Below are 8,104 nucleotides of genomic sequence, written 5' to 3'. Positions count from 1 at the left end.
TAAATTAAAAAGAACATTATGGATAACAACAATTATTATATTTTAGCATTAAAAATAGCATTTTAATTAAGGATTAACCAAAGCATAAAAAATATTTTGGTAATTACCATTTAGGGCAGCTGAGGCAAAAACCTTACACTGGGCGGTGGTGTAATACTTGTGTTATGATCTGTAACTGTCATCTTTTGTACAAAAACTTTGCCTGCAATAATTATTGCCTGCAAATATGAAGAATTACCTGATATACAGTCTCATTCAGTGGCTCTACGCTATCATGATCAATTTGTGGTCTGTGGTTTTTTTCATCACCAGCAGCACTTCGCTGCAAATGAGCAAACCTGCAGTTGTTTACGACTGAGTGCACAAACACTGTTGTCATGTGACTGTGTTTAAGTGAAGCTCTGATCAGAAAGTAGGGCTTCTCTTCCATGATGATCTGATGGGAACTAAAAGCTTATGAGCGGCCTGACAATGGGCTTTTAACAGGAAGTCAAGTGCTATTGAACAGCTGAAGTGCTTTTATGCTGTTGTCAGCTGCAGACATATAGATAAGTTCCACCATGTTATGTACTGTCCTACTATGGAGGTTTTCCTGTAAACCAGTTGTGCTGATGAATCACTCAGAATGAACTAAGACCTACACATTGTTCTATGTATGGACACACGGTCCATCTGCTCTAATATATATGTATTAAATGTGCCTCTCTAAAAAAAAACATTTGACATGTCCTTCATATGAAATGGTGCAGCAGTCAAAGTTCCCTGTGTCATACAAGTGTATCTAAATCACTGTGGTAACCTATGCTGAATACATAACCTGGTTGAGAGCTCTAATGTGCACCCACACAAGCAGCAGCAACAAGAGCACAGTCAACAATAGCATAATTAACTTGAATTTATTAATTAATTTTTTTAACCACTCTGTGCAATACATTAACAGTGTTCTGTAGCATGAATATCTTGTGTTGCATTTTATTGCATTTCACCATGCGATAATGTCTCTGGCACTCAGAGGGATCATTTTGTGTGGAAGAAGATTTACACAACCAACAAAACGACCATTTTTAACTGAGTGTTTACTGCCTGAAGCTTCAGAAAGTGGCGCTTAAAAGAGAAAGTAGATAATCACTGTTATGATACCCATTATCTCCAACTGGGGTTTGGGGTTTTGTCAAGCCAAGTAATGCAAAGCAACCCTGGATGTGTTCAACTTTTTTCGTACTATACAACGTAGTTAACATACATAGTCACTTGTTTGTTAAGAATTTTGTTTAGGTTTGTTTGGTTTTGTTTGGTTTTGAGCAATTCAGAAAATTAAATCCAGAAAACTAGTTCATGCACTTATTACTTCTAGGTTGCACTACTGTTATTATTATTATCAGACTGTCCTTAAAACTCCCTGAAAAGTCTTCAGTTAATTGAAAATGCTGCAGCAAGAGTACTGACATGGACTTGAAAGAGAGTAGTAGCAGAGCCCGCTGCCACGTCACTGCAACCCCCTCTGGCCTCTCCTCCGTGGCTGCTGGGTGACCTCTCGTTTGGGGCTCTCCTCAGCTCTTCCCAGGAGGGTGGCACGGTGGCGCCTTTGGTGGTCCTCCTCGGATCTGGGGCCTCTCAATGTCTGGGGCCTGGATGTCCTCCATACCTGCTTCATGCCCTGGGGGACGGGGCTATGGCTCCCCACACTCCCTAGCAGATCGTTACATGGAGAAACCTTTTGAATACAAGTGTGCTGATCCACACAGGTGTTCACAGACACAAACTACACCTTTCGTGGCTGCTGCCTCAAAGCACATTGTGCTCTGTCAATCTTGCGTACTGCACAATAACATGTAATATTTAGTATCTACTGTTATCTACTGTTAGCTAGTTTATTGTAATAGTGTTGTATTTATTATGTTGCTCTTTTTTGTTTGTTTTCTCTTCTGTTTTTTTTTTATCTCCATACAGGTGATCCAGGTGTTTTGTTTGTTTTTCTTTTTTTTCTTCCCCCCTTTCTCACCATCTCTTCTCCCCTCTATTTTTCTTTCTCTCCCTCTCTTTCTTTCATTCTTTCTCCCTGTCCTATCGCCCAGTCATGTCTGTCACGTCTGTAACAACTGAAAATAAAATAAAATGAATACATAATTATAATAAAGGTCAATCAAATGGACCAATATGGCAAGGCCATGATAAATCCGCTTGGCATCTTTCTTGGCCTTCAGACAACAATTCTGATGGCTAAAGATCCAAACGGGACAGGCAGAAAAGATAAAAAAGAGAGAGAGAGTATATTTCTGTATCTTGGCTTCTCTTTATTGGCTCCCTGTTAAATCCAGAATGTTATTTAAAATCCTAATGAGGCCCCATCTTGTTTTAAAGCTCTCATAATACCAGCAGACCGCCTCACTCTCATTGGCTTACATGTGGATATTTAAAAGCAGAATGGGAGGCAGAGTTTTCAGCTCTCAGGCCCCTCTTCTCTGGAGCTGCTCTCTACTTTTAAGATTAGGCTTAAAACTTTCCGTTTTAATAAAGCATTCAGTGAGGAACATAAGTATTTGAACACCCTGCGATTTTGCAAGTGCTCCCACTTAGAAATCATGGAACACATTGTAGGTGTATTCCCACTGTGAGAGACAGCATTTAAAAACAATTCAGGACATTGCATGATTTTTAAATATTTTTTTTGTATTGCACTGCTGCACATTATTTAAACACCTGGAAATCAGAAAGAATTCTGTCTCTCAAAGACCTGTTACTATGCTTTTAAAAAGTCCACCTCTACTCTACTTATTAATCTAAATTAGTAGCCAGTGTCTGAGCTCTTTAAAGACACCTCTCCACTCCACAGTCAGTCAGACTCCAACTACTATCATAGGCAAGACCAAGGATCTGTCAAAAGACACCAGAGACAAAATTGTGGACCTCCATAAGACTGGGAAGGGTTACAGGGCAATTGCCAAGCAGCTTGGTGAAAATAGATCAACTACTGGAGCAATTGTTAGAAAATAGAAGAGGATAAAGTCATGTGGTTAGATGAGACCAAAATAGAAATTGCCTCAACTTCATTCGCCATGTTTGAAGGAAAAAGAAGGAGTTGCATCCCAAGAACACCATCCCTACTGTGAAGTTTGGGGGTGGAAACATCCTGCTTTGGAGGTGCTTTTCTGCAAAGGGGACAGGGTGACTGCACTGTATTAAGGACAGGATGAAGGGGGTCATGTATTGTGACATTTTGAGCAACAACGTCCTTCCCTCAGTCATTGAAGAGTCGTGGCTGGGTCTTCCAACATGACAATGACCTGAAGCACACAGCCAGGTTAACCAAGGAGTGGCTCCGTAAGAATTATATCAAGGTTCTGGACCGACCTAGCCAGTCTCCAGACCTAAATCCAATAGCAAATCTCTGCAGGGAGCTGAAACTCTGTGTTTCTCAGCAACAGCTCAGAAACTTGACACATCTAGAGGAGATCTGTCCCACATAGCAAAATTGGTATGGCCCAGATCTGGACCACACAATGTGCTTACACATGGCCCACATGGCGCAGATCTGGTTTGCCAGAGGTGTCCCACACATGGGCCAACACAAGGCCAGTTGCAGGCACACTGCTGGCCCTGCGCTGGCCCAGAACAGTTTCAGCTCTGGCCCCAGATGTCAGCCTAATGTGTACCTTAACCAAGCCATGTAATGACAACATATAGTGCAAAAGTAACATGACAAAAATCTGTTCAGATAGTGAATGGACTGGTTTGTATATAGCACTTTTCTACACTCCCAGTTTGCTCAAAGTGCTCTATACAACATACCACATTCACCCAATATCTTTAAACGAATGCTTCCTGACTACATTTATACACATCCACAGTCTTGACATGCAGATTGGAGGAGCCAGGGATCAAACCACTAACCTTTGGATCAGTAGGTGACTTGCTCTACCTCCTGAGCTACAGCCACCCAGCAGGAAGCATGAGTAAACCTTCACTAGGTTTTGGATAAAATTTACACTCACAGACCTGTCAAACCTACGTTTGAAACGTTGGCTACCATAGCAGTATAGTATTGCAACATGGCATTTGGGTCTTCTAACTAAAATAGGAAAATAGGAACATAAATAATGCCATCATTGCCAGACCTGTCCCACATCTGGTTGACATAAACTCAGCCATGACACCGGTCAGTCAGAAGTGCCAGCTTGATGGCAGATCCAGGCCAGACCTGTTTTCTATGGGCCTGGACCAGATAAATCAAACCACAATCGAGCCAGATATGGCATGCTATCACATAGACAGTGCCATCTATGCCAGGCCTGGTCCATATCTGGATGACATACGTCTTATCATGCCAGAAGTCAAACAGCAGTGCCAGCTTGATACCAGATCCTGCTTGCTATGTGGGCGTGTGGAGGAGTGGGCCAAAATCCCCACTGCAGTGCGCAAACCTGGTCAAGAACTACAGGACACGTTTCACCTCTGTAATTGCAAACAAAGGCTTTTGTACCAAATATTAACACTGATTTTCTCAGGTGTTCAGACACTTATGTTCCTCGCTGTATAGTGATACTGCATCAGGTAGATCGAGCCCTCCCTTAGTTATGCTCCATTAAGTCTAGGTTGGTGGGGGATTCCCATGATGCACTGTTGAGCGTTTCTTCTTCAATCCCCTCGTTTCACTCACTGTGTGTTTATACACATCTCTGTATTTGATTATTAGTTGTTATTAATAAATATAATATTAGCAATAATGCTAATGAAAAAATATATTCTAAAGTGTTTTGAGGTTCGAGATATTTTGTTTGTTGTAAATTTTCCTGAAACTGAATTAGAGGTACTATGTGTTTATGAGTCAACTGCTGCTTATAAAAGTTAGGCTCGTTAGCTATTGAACCGTCTCACTGCTGTTGTTTTCTTTTAATCCAACAGTTTCTGTGTTTCCTCACTGCTGTCAGCAGATATTGGCCTATAAACATTGACCCAACTGTTAATAATTGACATGATTTCCCTTTTGCAGCAGCCTTTGGTTGCCTTGACTGAAAGAGACAGTCTGCCAGGTAGTAGAACAGACAAAAGAGCACAGGGTTTTTTTCTGGCAAATGATCCGAGTTTATGTTTAAATGGTATATTTATGTTTAATGAGAAGTGTAAGGGCAACCATAGTACACTAGATTAACTGACAGCAGAGCCAAGTGTCAGAAAGCATTAGAAATAGGCAGTTAGGCTTAAAAGTGAAAGAATGCTCCTTAGCTTAAGACTCCATGAATCTGGACCAACAGCTCTGCCAGGGTGAACTTTGGCTCATCTTAAGAGGTTTCAACAGAGATAGAAACTAGCAGCAATGTGGTGATCATATGGAATGCCCATTCAATTCAGCCCCTCATAGCAACAACAAGTGAAATAACCATTACCAGTGTCAAGTGAAATTATCATCCTGTAGCCTCTGACACTGGACTCATCTCTGTGCTTATGTATTTTTATTACAGATATTATTTTTTTCTTGTTCAATGGACGTTTTTCTTTCCCATTGTTGCCAAGTGAAAGCTCATAAGGCGTTTATGTGATTGTTGAGGTTTTCTGTCTATTGGTGTAGAGTCTTTACCTTAAAATATAAAGCTCCTTGAGGTGTTGCATGAATACCTGCTTGCTTTTCCAGAATGCAGATAGCCAAATACCAAAAGAGCAGTGAACCTCGGAGCCAGCAGCAAGCTGCTTCTCAAGGAAACCAAGCTCACCGTGTTAAATAATTGTTTTGAGCCCCTCACTGTAGTTTTATACCAGACCAGAGGGTTCCACACTTGCCAAATCCCACCTAATTCTGTATTATATGACAAAATTATCTACAAATGCCTATTAGCAAACACTGGTCAGCTTCAAGATGACACACAAAAAGTGAAAAATATAAGTGCTTTAGTTCAGCATAGAAAGCATTACTATTATTTGATTATTAGCACTATACATATATATATATATACAAGTACATGTAAGTACATCTGAAGCTGGTGAGAATGTGAGAACCTAGGAACTATAGTCTTCTAGGGTATAAAACTACAAGTTTTTATGTGAGTGATGGTGTTAAATGCAAAGTCAAAGGATGGCTAAAGTGACAGTTCAACTTGTAACTAATATAAATGGATTGTGTCAAACTAATTGTTTTATTTTTCATTTCCCTTTTTTCACTTCCTGTTCTAAAGTTCCTTCGCTGCCTAATTTCTCTTTCTGTTTTCACAGTTGTATTATGCATCTGTACTTCTTTTTTTGGATATAGTTTACCAAATTCAAGTTCATGTTGTGGAGCCCGTGAGCTTGTTGTACATTCCAGAAGGATAACGCAAGGACACATTGTGCACACAGTGTGTGTGTCTGTGTGTGTGTATGTGTGAGACAATGTAATAATGGTTCATTGTCAGAAATTCCACAAAAGATAAGATATCTGGTTAAAATACATTTTGTCTCTTAGCTGACAGAAAAGAAGAGTGAATGTCAGAAACTTGTATTGTGAAATTCTCCCAGGGTTCTCTTACTCGTCCTGACGCTGTTCATGTTGCATGGCAGGTTTGCAGCTGTTACTGGACTGAAATGGGAGTTGTCTTTATATTAAACACCCCACAACATGATTATCCAGATATCCAGGTACCAGAGTTGCCTCTCTGCAGTTTCTCTCCTCCTGACATCCCCCCAAAACTCCCATTCCCATAAAGAGTGTGTCTGCTCCCAGACCATCAAAGGATGAATTAAAAAAACTGCAAAAATTCACAAATACCTCACAAAAACATTGCAATGAAACATCTACAACTGCACAAGAAGTAAACCGGTTAAATGCTGACTATTAAACATTAGGTATCTCTCTTCCAGTAAAGTAGAAGAGTATTTTTACCTTGCAAAAATGCATATTTATATGCATTTATGAGTTTTTCTTTTTTTTTCAAAAAATGTCCAGTTGATTTATGTAATGTTATGCACAATTTATTTAAGACAGCAGTTACTGCATCAGTTTGGCTAGTTCTGTGTTTGGGTTAAAATATAGCATGATTAAGGATACAGAGTTATTAATATTAAACATCTAATTAAACCAGAATGTTTTTGTCAGTCCACCCCAACTCTCACGTAGCATAATGTGACATGTTTGTCGCATCCATTTAAAGTCAGCCAAGTGCTTGAAGAAAGATTTGAGCATCTCATTAGTTCCTGCTCTAAAGTCCAAGGATGCCTGTTTAACATTTCATGGAATTCTATCTAATGGTCCTTGAGATATTCCAGTCTTACCAAACATGGATACCTGAAAGTGCAACTCTACAGCCATCATTAGAGAACATTATAGTGTCATAATCCTGCATTGAACAGACATTTATTGTGAACATTAAATCTTAAATTCTTCCAGTTTAATCTTCCAGTATCTAATGTATAAATAAATAAAGTGTATTTATGAAGGTGGTTTCAAAGTCGTGGTAGTTAAAAAAAATGTAATCTAAAAGAGAATCAACTTCTACATTAAAGGAATGATTACACATTACACAGTGACTTAAAAGGATCACTCACTCTTCCATCTCAAGAAACTGATAATGCAACATGACACTTTTCACTGCCTTCTTCCTTCTCTGCCCTCACATTCTCTTTGCTTCCTCTTTCTCCCTCCCTCTCTGTCACACACTGATCTTTTATTGGCTAAGTGGTGGTCACTGTAAACTGACCATTCTTCCCACCCCCACATCTCTGTGTTCCAGGGATGAAAGAAAGGCGCAAAAGATAACATCACTTAACTGCTTTTCAAAAATCCCCCATCTTCCATGCCTGTTCACTCTTAAACTGTGAGGATTAGACTACACAACATATGATATAAAGGGTATTTGAAATAACCATCTTCAGCTTAACTTGTCATTTTAACAGTAGCTTCATGCACTGGTTGATTTTCATAATTTTGCTTCTATAAAATGTTTTCGGAAGTCAGAGCATATTCAGTTAGACCTTGCATGTAAATTCTAATAACACATTTCCAATCATCTATTGTAATTTTACAAAGAAGAATTGCTGATTAATGTATTAATATTCTAATTAAATATCCATCAGCAATGGTGTGCTTGGTACCAAAAACATACCAAGCACAGAATTCAGAAAGAAAGGAGGCAGGGAA

The sequence above is a fragment of the Astatotilapia calliptera genome, chromosome 13, assembly GCF_900246225.1.
Source record: "Astatotilapia calliptera chromosome 13, fAstCal1.2, whole genome shotgun sequence".
NCBI lineage: Eukaryota > Metazoa > Chordata > Actinopteri > Cichliformes > Cichlidae > Astatotilapia > Astatotilapia calliptera.
This window is presented reverse-complemented; position numbering follows the sequence as displayed.